The following is a 19,058-nucleotide window of genomic DNA, read 5'->3' on the forward strand; positions in this document are numbered from 1 at the left end:
GGATTTCTAGAGGCCAGGCAGTGTTTCCCTTAATCTAAATAGCCCTTTAGATTAAGAACTCTTGTATTGGGTCTATTGACTACTGCTGAAATGATAATTGCAAGACATTGGAAGGACTCTGATTTCTCTCTCTATTACTGAATGGTGGAAAATGGTTTTGGAGCTGGTTGAAATGATAACATTACAGAATTTATAAGACTGAAAGAAGGGAGGCGAATAAGATCATTTTTCTGTACTCAGTGGAGTCCACAATTTGATATGGATTTTAATCAAGGGCAGAGGGTCCATTGGACGGGGGTGAGGGTGGGGGGAATGTCCCCAGGCCGAGAGTCAAAGGGCCCACAAGGCTCTCCTGATCCATGGCCATGGTGTGGCATTCCCCCTCAAACGTTTCTCTTCCACCACCACCCACCCGCGTGGCCACTGAGCTGTTTCTCTTTTTTCAGGCAGAACGATGGCAGCTGCTGGGAAAGAAAAGGGTTGAACCAGCCCAGCAGCCACCCCCTTTGATTGGTCCTCCTTGAGTTGTGCTCCTCCCCCGCTCAGCAATTCAATGCAGCACAGGAGGGAGAAGAAAGAAAGTGTGGCCACAAGAAGAGCTGCTGGAAAGGAAAGTCAAACAAACAAACAAACAAACAATCCTTATCTGTTTTTTCTGTATGACTTCTTCCCTCAGAAGCCAATGTGCGTACTGTGTTTTTCTCCTTCCCACATTCATGAACTTTGTGCAAGAGAGAGAGAGAGAGAGAGAGAGAGAGAGAGAGAGAGTGCATCCCCAACTGAAAGCCTTTCTTGGGGTGTCTGTGTTCGTTCCCCATCCCCAAACCCTTGGTTGTGCTTGTGCGACAGATTTTTGACTTTTATAAAGTGATTTAAAATGATTGGGTTCTTCCCAATATGTCCTGACCCATGCGATCTTCCCCTTGGAACTTGCAATGAGTTGTTTTCCTCTCCATGGAAAGGAAGGCAGAAAGTAAGAGAGAGCGAGGGAGGTGGAGTTTATTGGCTGGGTGGTGGTGGTGGTGGTGGTGGTTAAATATATGTTCAATTGTTTTTCAACCAAACAAGTTCTCAAAATTGTATACATCACAGAGAGAGAGGGGTTTTTAGATTATTATTTTTTAAAAAAATCATTTTCAAAGCAGCACAACAAGGTGCCAAGTGTAAGCCTCTGTGTTCACTGAAATCATAACACCCACTTTCAAAATCACCTATTTAAACTTTAAACCCCAGTCTATCATTATTTCAGTACATGTTCAATTTTCCAGCAGTGTATCTACAGTTGAACCATTCTTTCTAGTGCAAGCTGCCATATGAAAACATATGAGACACCTCTCAGAAGTATGCATTGAATTATTTTCAGTGCTTCTCATTTCCTATGTCTGGAAGCTTAGGGCTACCTCTGACCATGGCTGATTTTGTTGTCCTTGGTGTACATATTTTGCCAGCCCTCAAGTCCTTTCTTACTTCTCCTCATGTTGTATCCGGAGTCCTTGGAGCAACTTTATAAGTTTCAGACCCCCTTTCTGTGGATTGGTAGCTCTAAACTATAACTCCCGAGACTGCATGCTTGGGAATAAAGTGTGTGTGTGTGTGTGTGTGTGTGTGTGAGAGAGAGAGAGAGAGAGAGAGAGAGCGCGCACAAATGGGCGAATAGGGATAGGAACATTGCTGGGGTTTATGCATGCGTATATCAGATCACAGTAGTAGGCATATACAGTATGTTAAATATGTTTCTGAGCTAGGGGAATATGAGTGCACAAGCATGCATTTGAAAGTGTATGCATATATGAAGAGAGTGTAATATTATAGCACAGAAAGGAAAGAAAGGGCATGCTAAGAATATTGTTTTCATCATGTCCTTACAGTTCTTCTGCAAAAAATACAGGGTGGGGACAAAGAAGATGGGGAGCAAGGGGGACCCATCTTCACTTTTTGTCCCTAGGCCCACTCCAACCTTGCTACTCCCCTAATTTTAATGTGTATAGTAAGTTGGTATTATGGATGGGGTGATATTTTCTTATTCTTTTATGATTATATGGACATTTACAGTAATGATTGTTTATAAAATGTTTTTGTGTATTGGAAATTATTGAAATGCAGTCTTTCTAACTTTTGAACAGATAAAAATAAATTTTAATAGATGAACATAGGAGAGTGGCTGAAAAGTCCTGAGGAATTATTCTCACCAATTCAGGTACATGGACCAAAGTCCAAAATACACATGTTCTGTCAAGTGTGAAGAGAAAATAGATGTGAAATTAGGAGCATGCCTTTTTAAAAACTCATAACCAAAAATAGAAAAGGCTCAGGTTGGGATGGCACCATTAAAAAAAAAAAAAAGACAGGCACCTAGTTCTATACACACATCAGTTCTGGAGACACATTAGAAGACTAAACTGGGAGCATGTTTCTACTGTACATGGTCTTTCTATCAGCCATTTCACTGTTTGACTGGATCAATATTCTATCGCAGCCAGTAGACCATTGACACTAAAGATTCAAAGTTTACCTTCAAACCTGCTCCTCAGGATGACTGGCAATAAGCCATGTGGCTGGGAGCTTACAGGGCCAGTCTATGGGATTGGTCTCAACATGAGTTCTGTGTCAGTTCAACTTTTTGGAAGGCAATGCTATGAATGAGATCTACCCACATCTATTTGCACATGAATGTATTCATGGGAATAGTTAGAAGCAAAATGCTATATCAGCTGTGACTCATAAATATGTATATAAAATATCAGCATACATAGATAATACCACATTCCACTCATACTACCACTTCTCTTGGAAATAAAACCTCAAGGATTGTTGATGAAACTTGCTGGCCATCACCATAAACAGCAGAAACCATTTTTGGTTTATGTGCTATTGGTACAATGAATCATACACTACTTCTAGTGCCTCAGATACAGTGTCCTAACCCCAAGATTTTCCCAAACAATAAGGCCCTTCACACAACCAAACTGTGAAGCAGCGCCTACCTACTTCCTCCCAGAAGACAGGCGCTTCCTTCCTTCCACTTCTGCCGATTGCACATGTAGGCGACGGGTGTGGCGGTGACTGGCAGAGCAGCAGTCCACAGCAGGAAGAATCCCACAATGCACCGTGTGAAGAGTATGGTACATGGGAGGAGTTCTGAGCTGCCAGGCACTCTTTCTGCCCGGCTCTATGTAAACTCAGGCTGCTGGAAGCCCAGGCTTCTGCACAAGCCGGGAGTGAGTGAGTGAGACATACACATGTCTTCCTCCCTCACTTTTAGCCTGGGTAAATAACCCAGGCTACCTGCTCAAAAAGCACCGGGACTGGGCTGATCTCAGTGCTCCAAACAACCCGGGTAGGGCTGGTCATGTGAACGACCTTAATTTGTTGCATCCAGATTGGTGCTGTGTGAGCATAAATGCTGTTGTGCTAGAGAGTAGCAGCCTAGCACATGGCCATTGTGTTAAGAAATTTGCCTCTGTTCCATACTAGTTACATCTTCTAGCACATCTTCTTGCAAAATCTCTTGTCCAAACCCATATATCTACACATCGAGAACTTGAGCAACATACAGTCTGGTGGTTTTTCTTTTGCTGGCGTTTCTTTTGCTCAGCGTTATGGAGCACTGCAACTGCAAGAAGTCCTGTGAGCATCACTGTGGACGTCACCCAATGTTTGCTGTGTTGTCACCTTTTAACTGCTTAGATTCAGAAATCTTCATCTGTTCTGAAGAAAGTTATCTGAACTCTAAAGTAAAAATACCAGTGAAGATCTGGTTATCTGTGTCAATTTGATCAAGGAACTTGTCATTTTAGTTTAGCTGTGGTCAATGAAGGTGAATTTACCACCATTTCTTAGTGATTTATCTGGTTATGAAGCTGATTATGAATGTACATTCAATATGGTCCTGTACACCAAAAGGGTTGCCAAACATTCAGATTCTCTGTTGTATTCTATCCAATATATTTTATGTTTTGTTTTTTTAAAGTTTCTCCTAGTGGGGATTCTGTCAAGAGTGTGGTGGGGTGAAGTCAGATAGGAAAAGAGAGGGAAAGGAAAAGGAGGAAATGGAATTGTTTCTGAATAAACTCTTAGTTAAATCTATATAATATTACTTTGTGTTTGTGAGGGAAGCAGCTATAAAACATTTGGTAACAAGATTTTAAACCAGCTATGTGTGTGAGCCTGCAAAGCCTGTGAATGTTCCTGCAACTTCATTCCATTGCACTACTGGTGCATTTCTGAACTGCTGCATTCTACTGCTGCTACTGCTGATGCTGATGTGATGCTGCACAGTCCCCGAAGGTACTTTTTCCTTATCGATCCTGGACACTGTTATTCACTGGATGCCCACTGCAGCATGGCTCAGATTCCACCATCACCTTTTTCTTGTCCATACAAGGAGAACCTGCTCTTCCCTGGAAACAATGGAAGTCTTATTTCTGCAATTACCTCCTCACCATACAGACCCCTGATTTTACTCCAGCAAAGCAGAAGGCTATATTTGCTTCACTGCCTGGGCCCTGAAGGCCAAAGAATATGTAATCATTTGCCCTTTCCTGCCAACTTGTAATGGGTTGCCAGTTCTTATGAAGCTGCTTTTCAACCTTTAGATGACCATTTCAACCCTTCTTTGAATATGATTGCTGAATGTTACAAATTATACTCTAGATTCCAGCTAACTGGTGAATCTATAGATCAGTATGTCACAACATTGGTGCCTTAAGTGTGGCCTGTGAGTTTGCCAACTTTACTGATGAAATTATCAGGAATCAGATCTATTTATTAAAATGGTTAGGTGACCCATGGCTAATCTCAGGTGGTACATGGCACATCTCGTGAGAGTTCCAGCGAGAAAGAGAGAAGGCAGGGAGGGCTCAGAAGAGAGGAAAGGGTGAGCGCGAGTGGGTGGCAGGAGGAGAAAAGAGCATGTGGCGTGCAAGCAGCTGGGGGAGAGGAAAGGGCAAGTGGCAAGCGGGGGGAGGAAAGGGCGAGCGGGCGAGGAGAGGAAAGGACTAGTGGTTGGGGAGCAGCAAGGAGAGGAAAGGGCAAGTGACAAGCAGGAAAGGGCAAGTGACAAGTGAGGAAAGACCAAGCGGCCAGCAGGGGAGAGGAAAAGGCAAGTGGTGAGCAGGGGAGAGGAAAGGGTGAGTGGTGAGCAGGCAGGGAGGAGAAGAAAGAGCAAGTGGCAAGTGGGTGGCGGGGGGAGAAAAGGCTGAGTGGTGGGTGGGGGGACAGGAAAGGGCAAGCAGCAAGTGGGTGGGGGGAGGCCAAGCAAGTGTGGCCTTCCGTCGCACTGCCAAGTCTCAGGGGGAGGCCAAGTGCGGGGGGGGAGGCTGAGTGAGGTGGCCGTAGAAGATAAGAACATAAGAACAGCCCTGCTGGATCAGGCCCAAGACTCATCTAGTCCAGCATCCTGTTTCACTCAGTGGCCTACCAGATGCCACTGGAAGCCTACAGGCAGGAGTTGAGGGCATACCCTCTCTCCTGCTGTTACTCCCCTGCAACTGGTACTCAGAGGCATCCTGCCTTGGAGGCTGGAGGTGGCCTATAGCCCTCCGACTAGTAGCCGTTGATAGACCTCTCCTCCATGAAGTTATCCAAACCCCTCTTAAAGCCATCCAGGTTGTTGGCTGTCACCACATCTTGTGGCAGAGAATTCCACAAGTGGATTATGCGCTGTGTGAAAAAGTACTTCTGTTTGTTGGACCTCCATTTCCTGGCAATCAATTTCATGGGATGACCCCTGGAACTAGTGTTATGGGAGAGGGAGAAGAATTTCTCTCTATCCACTTTCTCCACACCATTCATGATTTTATAGACCTCTATCGTGTCTCCCCTCAGTCTTCTTTTTTCTAAGCTAAATGGCCCCAGGTGTAAATAGCCCCGACCAAGTCTCTAGGGTAGGGAAGGCTGACTGAAGGGGTGGGCAGTCCTAGTGCACTAGCACTAGTGCACAGATGCTCTGTGCGGCTTCAGCTAGTAGTTATGAAAACATGCTGCTTCAATCTGCGTGAAAAACCACGATGAAAAGGGAACTGTACCACAGATAAAGTTACAGAGGTGCTTAGGAGGGTGAAAAATCCTCTTCACCGCTCCATATCACTCTCTTTGGTACTCCAAAACCAACGTTCTGAAATCCAGGCTATTCAGTCTAAATCCTTCCAAGCCTGATCTTCTCATGGCACTGCCCTAGAAAGTGACAGCACAAGAAAGGAAGAGCTACCACTGCTCCCAATGTGGGGATTCTGCCCACAAAGCCAATTTTATTCACTGTCCTACATGGTGCAACAGGTGCAAAAAAATGGGGACACTTTGCTAAGGTCTGCAAGTCTGCAGTCCACTTCACTATTGATTCACTACATGATAAAGATGAGGCAGATGAACTGCTTCCTGACAGCATTTTAAGTGTGAAAGACTCAAAGCCTGCTTCTCCACATTGTCAAGTTAAATTTAATGGCCATGAGGTGTGGATGCTGGCTGATTCACTCTGTACAATATCATTTCCCATCTGCTTTTCAAGAAACTCCTTATGACATCAGATCTGCTCCTGAAGTCTTCAGACATCCACTAGGGGTGTGCACAGAACCAGCTGGTCTGGTTCAGTTTGAGTCCAAACTGGACCAGGCCAGTTCAGTCTGGCACCCCCTTGAAGCTCCCCCACCCCGGTTCAGTTCAGTCTGGGGCAGGGTTCACGAGGGTGTTTTTTTTAAAAAAATTCACTTACCCCCTCTGGGGGAGTTGTTTGAGGTGATGAGGGGATCCATGGAGGTTCCCCCTCTCCCCTCCGGCCTCCCTTAAGACACAATTTGACCACTTTTTGTCCTTCTCCCCTTGTCGCAGTGGCCATTTTGGAGGCAGCTGCGTCACAGGCCATGCAGAGGCCCATTGTGCAGGAGCGGTGGCCTCCAAAATGGCTGAAAAACGGCTGAAAAGGCTGAATTATGGCTTAAGAGAGGCCAGTGAGGGGAGGGGGAACCTCCACGAACCACCACCACCCCCCCACAGCTGCCTTGAACAACTTGAATAACTGTTCCGGAGGGGGTAAATGGGGGGAAAATGTTAAGCCCAAAAACCTGCAAACCCCTAGCGGGGTTCGGGTCCAGGATCAGAACAAACAGGGGGTGGTTCAGTTCAACCCCAAACAGTAAAACCAAACCAGTTCAATGTCAAACATGTTCGACACATTCGCTGTCAAACCTGTTTGCACATCACTAACATCCACTCATGGGGATATGGAGGTTCCTCTATTGCCATAAATGTTTTAAACTTTTTCTGATGTCAATTATTTTGCTTTGTTGTAAACGTAAGCTTTGGGTGTTATAAAAATATGCTGAATAAGATTAAATAAATAAATAAATAAATGGATACATCACTGCTGTCCTGGAGTTCAAAGAACATACTGCAGAAGGGAAAGTATATGTGTCACAAAAAGGAGTCTCAATATTGGGCTGGAAACATCAGAAAGATCTACGAATCGTGTTAGACCCAAATAGCATGGAACCCAGATGATGAAGCATCCATATACTGATATGATTGCTGATTTGTCAGACATATTTTATTATACTCCTGGCAATGCCATACATTTCAGACATAAAATTCAGATGCAGGCAAATGCAATACCTTTACAACACAAAGTGAGGAACTTACCTATAGCATTGTGCCAACTACTTAGAGAGAAGCTTTTAGGACTACATCATGCTGACATCATAGACCCTGTTGAATAATCAGAATCCCATTGTTCTTGTGAGGAAATCAAACAGTACACTTTGAATGTGTGTAGATTCAGGGGACGTGAATTTCAACATGGTAGTGGATTGTCATTACCCAATATCAATGAAATGCTGCTTACTCTGAAAGAGGCCTGTCAGTGTTCACAAGTTTGGACTTATCTTCCACCTATCATCAAATTCCTCTGCTCAAAAGTTCTTGCAAATACACAGCCTTCATTACCACAGAGGGTCTTTTTAAATACAAAAGACTGCCCTTTGCATTTATCCTCTGCAACATTGGTATTTCAAAGAGTTGCAGGCAATTTTGACTAGGGATAGAATCACTTACTTTCAGGATGACATTTTAGTGTATGGCAAAACCATTGAGGAGCATGATGTTAAACCTCCAGAAGTCTTAAGAAAACCCCAACAACATGAATTTACTATCTCTGCAGAGACATGTATGTTTTGCACACACTCGGTTTCATACCTGAGACACACAATTATCTCAGAGTGACATACATCCCGAAACAGACTTGATAAAAGCTATTTAGGAAGCACCAAGGTATTTAGGAAACACAACAAGGATACACTTCACTCATTTTTAGGACTCTGTGAGTATTACTCTAAATTTCTTAGACCATTTGCATCCAACGTCGCTCCATTGCATCTTCTTTTTTAAAAGAATATAGTGTTTCACTGGGATGCATACTGCAAGGCTAGTTTTCAGACTATCAAAATGGACATTGCTGAAGGCCCTGATCTCACTTCTTTTAACACCAACATGCACACTATTGTAACTATTGATACTTCTGAATATGGTTGGGGGGCTGTCTTGACCCAGCAAAAGGGACAGGGTAGCTACAGTTGCTTTTGTTTTCAGAGTGCTTACTGCATCAGAGAAGATGTATTTTGTCATTTAAAAAGAAGCTCTAGCATGTTTCTGGGCAGTGAGGCACTTCAGGACTTACTTGTGGGGCAGAATATTCACTTTATGGTCAGACCATAAACTCCTAACTGCTTTATTTACTACTCGGGGATCTAAGTTGAGCAACCCCAAGAATAGCCAAATGGATCACCACACTTAGAGATTTTGATTTGCAGGTGGAATATCTCCCAGATCGTTGGAATACATCTGCAGATTGTTTATGTCAACTTCCACTTCCAGACCAATATGACAAATATATAACAAATATTTATATCCTGCTTTTCAACAAAAGTTCCCAAAGCAATTTATGTAGATATGAACAAACAAATAAATAAAATGGCTTCCTCTCCCCAAAGGACTCACAGTCTAAAAAAGAAACATAGACACCAACAACAGCCACTGGAGGGATGCTGTACCCTGGGGTGGACAGAGTTAGTTGCTCTTCCCCTGCTAAATAAAGAGAATTACTACTTTTAAAAGGTGCCTCTTTGCTCACTTAGCAGGGAAAGAGGTTATCCCAACAGAGGAGGATGAAGGAGTCATAATTGCACATATTGCTTCATTCACCCATGGAGTGATCATGTCATCTGAATGGAAAGTGGCCCTCAATGCCGATCAAGTGCTTTCTGAATTTAAATCTTACATAACTAATAGATGGCTACACAAAAACAAGGTACCTGAACATGTTCAACCATACATGCACATAGCGAATGAGCTGTCCCTTCTCAATGAGCTGATGCTGAGGCCTGATTGTTTGGTGGTGCAACCTCATTACAAGCCAAAGTGATTAAAATTGCCCACAAAGGTCACCTGGGCATGAGCCTGACTAAAAGGCAAATCAGAGAAAGTTTTTGATGGCCAGGTATCAACAAACACATTGAAGATGCGATCAGGCACTGTATGGCTTGTGCCATATCTGACAAGTTGCAGAAGACGTTTGGCACCCACTTGACTCCAGTAGAGTATCCCAATGATCCCTGGGGGAAACTTACTCTGAATATAATGCACCTTTTGATAACCAACACAAAAACCAAAAATTAGTTCTAGTGATGGTGGATTATTATTCCAGGTGGCCAAAAGTTTCATTTGCTGGCAACATTACTACAAAAGGTAATCCAGTTCATGGCTGCAGTTTTTGCAAGAGAAGGTCTTCCTAAAGAACTAGTGACTGACAATGGGACACAGCTTACCTCATTTTAAATGGAGCAATATTTGCATAACCATGGGATAAAACACAAGACTATTTCCTTGTACCATCCTCGAGTGGAAAGAATGAACAGATTAGTGAAAGAAAGTTTACAGCTGGCTAATATGCAATAACCATCCTGGAAAGAGGCCATCCATGAAACTCTATTTGCTTATCGAACTACTCCTCATTCCATTACAGGAAAATCACCATTTGAACTGCTGAGCGGATGCAAAGCTACCACCAAACCTACCAAATGGCAGCAACTGATAGGACTTTCTATGCCATTTCACCCTGAGGATGCAGAGATTCATGATTGGGTAAGGGAGAAGCAACAAAAATCCAAATTGTATATGGATCAGAAATGGGGTGTGAAACAGTGAACATGTCAAGAGGGGGACTTTGTTCAAGTACAGCTGCCTTATAAAGTGAGAAAGGGATGTTCCAGATATTCTGGACCAAAATAAATAATTGAAATCTGAGAAGATTCTGTGCTATTGGATGATAGAAAGATATGGAACAGTTTGAGACTTCCCAGCAGACACACTATAAGAAAAGAGGAAAGTGAATCTGGTCTCAAGAGAGTTACTGGAGAGGACTTTGATCTTGCCTCCAGTTTTGACCTCACAGAGAAGGCTGATGAAAGTGATGGACAATCCTCTTTCCCAGAAAGAAGATCACTAACAGCTCCTGTGCCAGAGAACACAAGAATCAGGAGAAGTGTGTGTGGCAGAACACCTAGAAGACTTTGAGGCTTTGTCACTGAATTTTAAATCAATTCAATTCTGGTCGCTATAAAGAGGAGGGATGTGTTGTAGTCTATCCAGTATCTTTTATGTTTTGTTGTTTAGAAGTTTGTCCCAGTGGGAATCCTGTAGAAAGTGGAGGGGGGGTGAGAAAGGGAAAGGGAGGGAAAGGAGAAAGAGAAAATGGAGTTGTTTCTGAATAAACTCTTAGTTAAATCTATACAAGTTTACTTTGTGAGGGAAGCAGCTACAAAACATTGGGGCTATTCACACAACCATGCAGGTAGGCAGGGGGGAGGCAGGGTTCAGCCTATCATCCCCAAGATAACTGCTCTTAGCCCCTGCTGCATACAAGCCGTGTGCCCACATGATCCGTGCTGCTCCTGGTAACATGAAGCAACAGAGGCTGTGACTGATTATCCCAGCCTACAAGTATCCGACAGTGCACTGCACACTGAGCATGGTGTGCTGGGGGATTCCCCCAGAGGATGGGCGCTCTATGCTCCCATCTCTGTGTCAGCACTGACACATGATCCCAGTAGCCGGGTTAAGGGCACATTTGCACTCTTAACCTTGGCTAAGAGCTGGGCTTGTGCAGTGGGTTTGTTGCCACGGGGCTGATGGGTTCCACATGGATCCCAGTGGTTCCCATAGGCAGCCAAGCCCAAACTTGTCTGTCTAAGCCTGGACTTAGCTGCTCATGAGAACGCCCTCCTTCTCTCACCTATTCTCTCACCTATTTATATTTTTAAAATAACCATAAGAACTCTACAGGAATATGTAGAGAGTGATAAAGATGCTCATGGATTCCATCACCAAGGAAGCTGATGTTTCATAATTTGGGAACAGAAGTCCAGAAAGCTTGGGAATGACCTGCAAGAAAATCACAGATCATTAAAAGCCTTAGTTAGAAGAACTGGCAATAGACAAAAAAAAATAGTTTTGAAGTTCAAATGTCATGGTGAAATGGTCTTGATTTCATTGTGAGGTCTTGTTATCATTCTCATAAAAAGAAACTTCCACTAGACTTTCTTAACAATTTAAATGTGAAAATATTAATATCTGAAAAGTGAAAGTACAACATAATAAACATCCTGAAGTGTTGAATGCTGTAGTTCTATCTGGGAAGCAGTAGCAGGCTGAGAGAGACATTCAGATGCAATCAAAGGGGATCTCAGCTTCACTGAGCTATCACATGACAGTTTGGATCATTTCAGATCCCTTCCAGCAGAGATAAAATAGCATCAAAAGCAGGAAGGCTTTTCCCCACCCTCTTACTTCCAAGGATGAAAACACAACATCATTAGTCAAATTTACTCTGAACTTCTGCCTTCTCATGTTGATTTGTACTCAGGTTGAGTAAACATATCTTTCCATCATGGTAAATAATGTAAAAAGCCTATCAGTAACTTAATTGCTTAACGAATGATGCAGTGTAGGGTGTAACAACACTCTTTTTACTATAGCACTGAAGTTAAGGGGCTCTCAGAAAAACACCTATTATAGCTTGGCAGTAAAGAAATTGTTCCTCATTGAAACTTTGCTTATAAAGAACGTCAAACCAGAGTTTTTCCTCCCAGTTTTTGAAAAGCAAAAAATCATCAAACAATTCCAAAGACAGACAGACATGAATTTGTTTTTGTTGATTGAAGGTACTTTCTCTTGTGCTTGTGCATTTACAGAAAATTCAGTTTGACAAGTGATGACTCCATAATAGGAGTGAAGTGCATATGATATATCTGGAAGCCCTGGCAGTTTCTGAAACAGCAGGTGGTAGCAAAAAGTAGAGAACACGTGTTCATCTACAGAAATAGGGAGAAATATTGTGTTCTCTCCCCCTACATATAGAGCATCCATAGATATACCTGACAATGAGGTCATTCCCACAATCAAAAACTGTGTTCTACCTGGGTTTGGGAGCTGTGTGTGCTTCCAACTTCCATTTGTATGGAAGCAAGGTAAGAGGAAAACCTGGGTAGAAGTAATTGCGTAGAAGCAAGATACGGGGAGAACCTGGGCAGCTTTTCTTCCTATCTTGTTCCCACAAAATCATCTCTACCCAGGTTGTCATCCTACCTTGCTTCCACACAACCAAAAATTGGGAGCACACACAGCTCCCAAACTTGGGTAGAATACAGTCTTTGATTGTGTGAATGACCCCAATATGTGTTTTTGAGTTCCTTCAGACACAGGAACTCAACTTGAGGAAAGCTTGAGGGAAAAGGTTTCTTCCTTCTTGAACAAATATTGTAATGGAAACAGTTGTCTGATGAGATAACTTTGAGGGGCAAGACCCAGACATATCATTCAGACATATAAAATTACTCTATAGGATAACTGAGAACCTATCCTGATTGATTGATTGATTGATTGATTACAGTGGTGCATTCATTGCTGTCGTAATCGAGTCCATCCACTTTGCTGCTGATCATCCTCTTCTTCTCTTTCCTTCAACTTTTCCCAGCATTATGGACTTCTCAAGGGAGCTGGGGTTTTGCATAATGTGTGCAAAGTAGGATAGTTTGAGCCTGGTCATTTGTGTCTCAAGTGAAAATTCTGGATTGATTCGTTCTATGATCCATTGTATCCTCAAAGGTCTTCTCCAGCACCAAAGTTCAAAAGTGTCAATACTTTTTCTGTTTTGCTTCTTCAAAGTCTAGCTTTCACATCCATAGAGTGTCACAGGAAAAACCATTGTCTGAATGATTCTAAATTTTGTAGGTATAAAAACCTATACTACCGAGGCAAAAAAATTAGGACAGGGCTCACTGAGCAAAAAGGTAGGAATGTGCCCGGAACCGGCTGGCCTGGTTTGGTTGGAGTCTGCACCGGACTTGAACCAGACCGGGCCAGTTCGGTCTGGCAACCCCTCGAAACCACCACCCCCCGGTTCATTTCCGTCTGCGGGGATTCGCAGAATTTTTTCTCAGACAAAATTGTTTTAAGGCACTTTTCCCCTCCAGGGGAGTTGTTGGAGGTGGCAGGGGGTTCCATAGAAGTTCCCCCTCCCCCCACCAGCCTCAGTGCAATCCAAACTGGCCCATTTGGCCGGCTTTTCTGCCCGTTTGGGCCTTCCCCCTCGACACCGTGGCCATTTTGGAGGCTGCCATACCTGCACAATTGGCCTGTGAGAGGCCTGGGTCATGCCAGGCCTCTGAGAGGCCAATTGCACAGGTTCGGCAACCTCCAAAATGGCCACCACACCAAGGGGGAAGGACCGAACGGGCCAAAGAGCCGGACAAATGGGTCGGTTTGGGCTGCATTGAGGCAGGAGGGGGGACCTCCACAGACACCCCCCCCACCTCCAACAACTGCCCCAGAGGGGGTAAGTGCCTTAAAAAATCATCTGTGTTAGGGGAAAAATGTTCAGCAAATCCCTGAACAGTCAGGGGGTGTTTGGTCTGGGGTCAGACCGAACAGGGAGTGGTTCAGTTTGACCCCAAACCATCAAACTGAACCGGCTCAACATCAAACTGGCTCAACGTCAAGCTGGTTTGCACAACTCTACCAAGAGGCACTTTTTTAAAGTAGTTATTCTCTTTATTTAGCAGGGGAACAGCAACTGGCCCTATTCCTCCCCAGCACAGCATCCCTCCAGTGGCTGTTGCTGGTCTCATGTTTCTTTTTTAGACTGTGCGCCCTTTGAGGACAGGCAGCCATTGTGTGTGTGTCTGTGTGAGTAAACTGCTTTGGGAACTTCTGTTGAAAAGCGGTATATAAATATTCTTCATATTCGTATTCATATAGTTCATTGTTAGATCATGTGCTTTGCAAGCTGAATGTCCCAAGTTCAATCCCTGATATCTCCTATTTTAAAAAGGAATCTCAGATAGCAGGGCTGGGGCAGCAACCTGTCTGGCACCTTGGAGATTTAGAACATAAAAACAGCCCTGCTGGATCAGGCCGAAGGCCCATCTAGTCCAGCATCCTGTTTCACACAGTGGCCCACTAGATGCCTCTGGGGAGCCCACAAGCAAGAGGTATGTGCATGCCCTCTCTCCTGCTGTTGCTCCCCTGCAACTGGTATTGAGAGGCATCATGCCTCTGAGGCTGTCTAAGTTCCTTTTAAAGCCATCCAAGCTGGTGGTGATCACCACATCCCATGGCAAGGAATTCCATAGATTAATTATGCACTATGTGAAAAAGTACTTCCATTTGTCGGTCCTACATTTCCCAGCCTTCAGTTTCATAGGGTGACCTCTGGTTCTAGTGTTGTGAGAGAGGGAGAAAGATTTCTCTCTGTCTACCCTCTCCACTCCATGCATAATTTTATACACTTCGATCATGTCTCCCCTTAGTTGTCTCTTTTCCAAGGTAAAGAGCTCCAGATGCTGTAGCCTAGCCTCATAAGGAAGATGCTCCAGGCCCTTGATTATCGTGGTTTCCTGCACGTTTTCCTTTTCTTCAATATCCTCCTTATGATACAGTAACCAAAGCTGAATGCAGTATTCCAGATGTGGCTTCGCCATAGATTTGTATAAGGGCATTATAATATTAGCATTTTTATTTTCAACTCCCCTCCTAATGATTCCTAGCATGGAATTAGCTTTTTTCACAGCTGCCGCACACTGAGACAACACTTTCAATGAGCTGTCCACCATGACCCCAAGATCGCTCTCCTGGTCAGTCACTGACAGCTCAGATCCCATGAGCGTATATGTGAAGTTGGTGTTTTTTGCCGCAAAGTGCATCACTTTACACTTGCTTACACTGAACCACAATGGGAAGCAATTGCAGTTTTCTGACATGACGACACTGACTGGCAGCAACTCTGGGATGATTCAGTGAGAGGCTGATCCAAATCTTCCTATGACACAATAGGTCAGTCAGTCTTTAAAATCTATGCTGATAATAGTTCTCAGAAGTAGTACAGATATCAGGATATGTATTATTGACTCAATGGCCCTAGTGAGATGGTCGTGTAATGATTGAATTGCTAATCACAATTACCATTTATCATTGCTTAAATTCATTTTTAACTGATCAAAATAATTTGGCAAGTATCACTTTTCACGAGAGCTAAAATAAAATTTCATCCAAAATAGAAATTCTGTAACATTTCATAGTTCAAATTTACCTTTTGAAACTGAACTTTCCGGGATGCATTGAAAAAGTCCTTTTAGTAGATTATAATGTAATGAGGCTTAGTATCAACTTGCCACATTCAGTACTTTTACATCTTTGTTTTTATAAAAATCAGCAGCATCCATAGCTGAGAATGTTGAAAGCTTAACCTCTAAAGCTGAAATCTGATACTCAGAAGTCTGATATTACACAGTTAGAAATGTTGGTTTCAGCTCAGGAAGCCAACTCTAGCTATAGTTGGCTACAGACCTAGTTTTAACTGAGGTGGGTAACCTGTGACTAGGCTGTAGGTGTGGGATCACATGACTGATGCATCTCCCTAACCCTTCAAATAGAAAGCTATATCTCCGAGGAAAGGGCTAGGAAAGGGCCTGTCATGCTAGGTTTTTGTTTGGGTTTGTTTTTTTTAAATATGCGGAGTATGATGTTTCATTATTTTTTCCACCTGCAGTCTGAAATAGTACAGCCCAGGCACAAATGTAACACCTAAGGGTCAAATTATGCATTATACAGATAATCTGTGATTGGATCTCTTTGTATTTTCTCTTTATTTGGGAATTTTTATCCCACCTTTCCAAAGTGAAGAGCTCAAGCTGGCTAATATCAAATGCAGTTACAATTCAAAAGTACAACTTTTAAAATTAAATCCAGCTGCAGCAGAGTTCCAGTGAGATCAGTCTTGGTAGCAGAAGTACCATTTTCTTGATAAAAATCACCCTGCCCCTTCCAAGCTGATACTTGTTCAATGGGGCAAAAATACCCCCAAGTGCAATCAGCAACTTGTGCTGGGACAATTTTGATTGGAAAATTAGCCTGGGGCCTGCACTCCACCACTGTTCTCAGTGGTGAGAACCACTGGTGAGAACACACACACATCTAACTGATAATCCAATAACAAACTTCCTGCACGAAATGTCGTTTGGCCATCAGTCAGAACTAGGCCATAGTATATCACTCTTAAAGCACTCTGAACTGCTCTGAACAGTTTTGGATGGGCAGTGAAATGAAATGAAATGAATAAATATATAGTATGCTTTTCCAACATTTCCCAAGTCCCACTTGACATTTTAAAAAGGCTTCACCAAAACCAAATAAAAACCCATATTCTGGAACTGGACTAAGTTATGCAAATGATCTACTTTTCAGAATTCAGAATTTTGTTTACATGTTTATACTGGGGTGACTTAAGAAGTAAAGAAAAGTGGGAGCAGAAAAATGTGTAGATATTAGGAAACAGGGACTGGAGATAGAGATCAGATGTGTGAAAAAGTTTCATCCCCAACACTGAAAGCTCATCCATAACCTAAGTACTCCCCCTCCCCCGCCAAGATGCATATTAATGTGTACACAAATTCCATGACTTTGTTGGTCTAACATCTATTTACTGCAGCCTTTTCTTTCTTACAATCCACAAGCTGGTGTTCTCTTGGTGGCCCAGCTACAATACTGCTAGCCATATCTGTCTCTTGTCTGATGTTATTTTTTTTTAAAAAAATGGCCTTTTCGAGGAATTATTGTCACTGGTGGCATCTCTAAGAGATTTATTATTTGTCCTGTCACCAGAGGCATCCATATAAGAAAGGCTATTGGCTAGTGATCCTAACCTTTGGGCAGTGGCACAAAGCTATGAGAGTCTGCCAGGGTCATTTGCAGGCTTAACTTGAAACTCATTTGCTGCATGGATTAACATTTAGATCTACATCTGCACACGATACAGATAAATATTTGGTACCATTACATGGAAGCAACTCCCCATTTCGCTCAGTAGAATATACATCTGAGGATAGTGTTCACAGCGCCAGCCAGCCTTCTTTTTTCCTTGCCCACTCTAAACCCAGATTTGTATATGCAGATTTCACAAAGAGACATCCTTTGTGTTCCTTACTACCATATGTGAGTAAATTGGGTGTGCATCTTTTGTACGCTTCTAATGCAAGCATCGAACACAAAATGAAGAGCCTTTGGCAACTATTCCCTGGAGATGAACCACAGAAATAAATTATTAAAAATCCATCCATGTTTAAGCAGCACAAGGAAGTGAGGAAACACACAATGCTTTAGGCTGATTTTTGCTTTCATTATTTTAGTGCCCAGATGATGGGTTTTTAAAAGTATACTAGATCTCATTAGCTATTAAGTCAGATTCATTTGGGTGCCCACAAATCCAAATAAAGTCTGATGCAATATGCTTAACTTAGGCATATAGGAATAGAAAAATTATGTTTAACTGTGAATTTCCTGTCTCAATCTGTTGTTACTAATTGAAACGTGATTTCCTTATTTATTTCAAGTATTGGACCTCTTTAGGGGAAATGTGGAAAGGAAGGGAACTGTGTTTTTTTCTTTTTAAAAAACTCTTTTTATATATGACATGTATTAAATACATAACACATTAAAAAGATGAGCATGTCTTGTTCTGCTGCTAAGGTTAACTGATCATCTACATCACAATCTCTCATCCTACATAATGAAATACTGCTGCAGAATGACACAAAATATAGTTTACAAATAGTACAGCAGCATTTTAGGACAGTCTGGCTGGCTGGCTGGCTGCTATCAGGGCTTGAAATCATGAAGTTGTGCCTGACTAGCTTATCCTACCTGCATAGATGGTGTGCCTATTACCAATTCTTGAATGCTGGCCTCAAGGTTGGAATAACAAAGGCTATAATGCACAACCATTCTGCTTAGTGCATTCATTAGAAGAAAATGTCCATGGTGATTCCTTACTCATGGTGAAAGGATACCACAAGCAGAACCTGGAATTTCTCATGCCACCCTAAGTGCAGTTTGGGCAGTGGCATGCAGAATTCTAGGTTTTTCTTGTAGAGAATGTGTTAAAAAGAACTGTCTGTGAGCAGAAAGCTGCAGGGAACAAATATGGAAAGGGGTTTTTGGGGGGCGGGGGGGTTAAGCTCCTGAGAGTTGGGCAGTTGTATCTATGCGAATCATATCTATAAGAATCATAGAATCTTCAAATAAGGAATGACCTCAGAGAACATCTATTCCAGCCCAGTGCCCTAAGGCAGAATATCTTAGATCAAGTGAAGTCCACCAGCCTTTTTTTGAGCACCTATAATAAGGGAGATTCTATCACCTTCCTAGGCAGGTTTTTCCACTGCTGAACAACTCTTAAATTGCTTCTAGCTGCCCCTCCCAGTGTGTAATAGCACACTGACCCAGAAAGTACAACAGAAATATCTCAAATAAGAGGTACTTCACCTCTTGCTATGATTTAGAGCTACTATCTCTCTTTCTTTTGCTGTTCATATGGACTAGCAGTAATCAGCATTCAGAATGTGTAGATTGCAGATTACAGATGCTCTGATTTAGAGCATTAAACAACTACAAGACACTGCATCTGGAAGTGCCCTTGCAGTCAAGGAAGTTTGGTTTTTGAAATATTTCATCTAAATCTA

This window comes from Hemicordylus capensis, chromosome 3, assembly GCF_027244095.1.
Source record: "Hemicordylus capensis ecotype Gifberg chromosome 3, rHemCap1.1.pri, whole genome shotgun sequence".
In the NCBI taxonomy this organism is placed as follows: Eukaryota; Metazoa; Chordata; class Lepidosauria; order Squamata; family Cordylidae; genus Hemicordylus; species Hemicordylus capensis.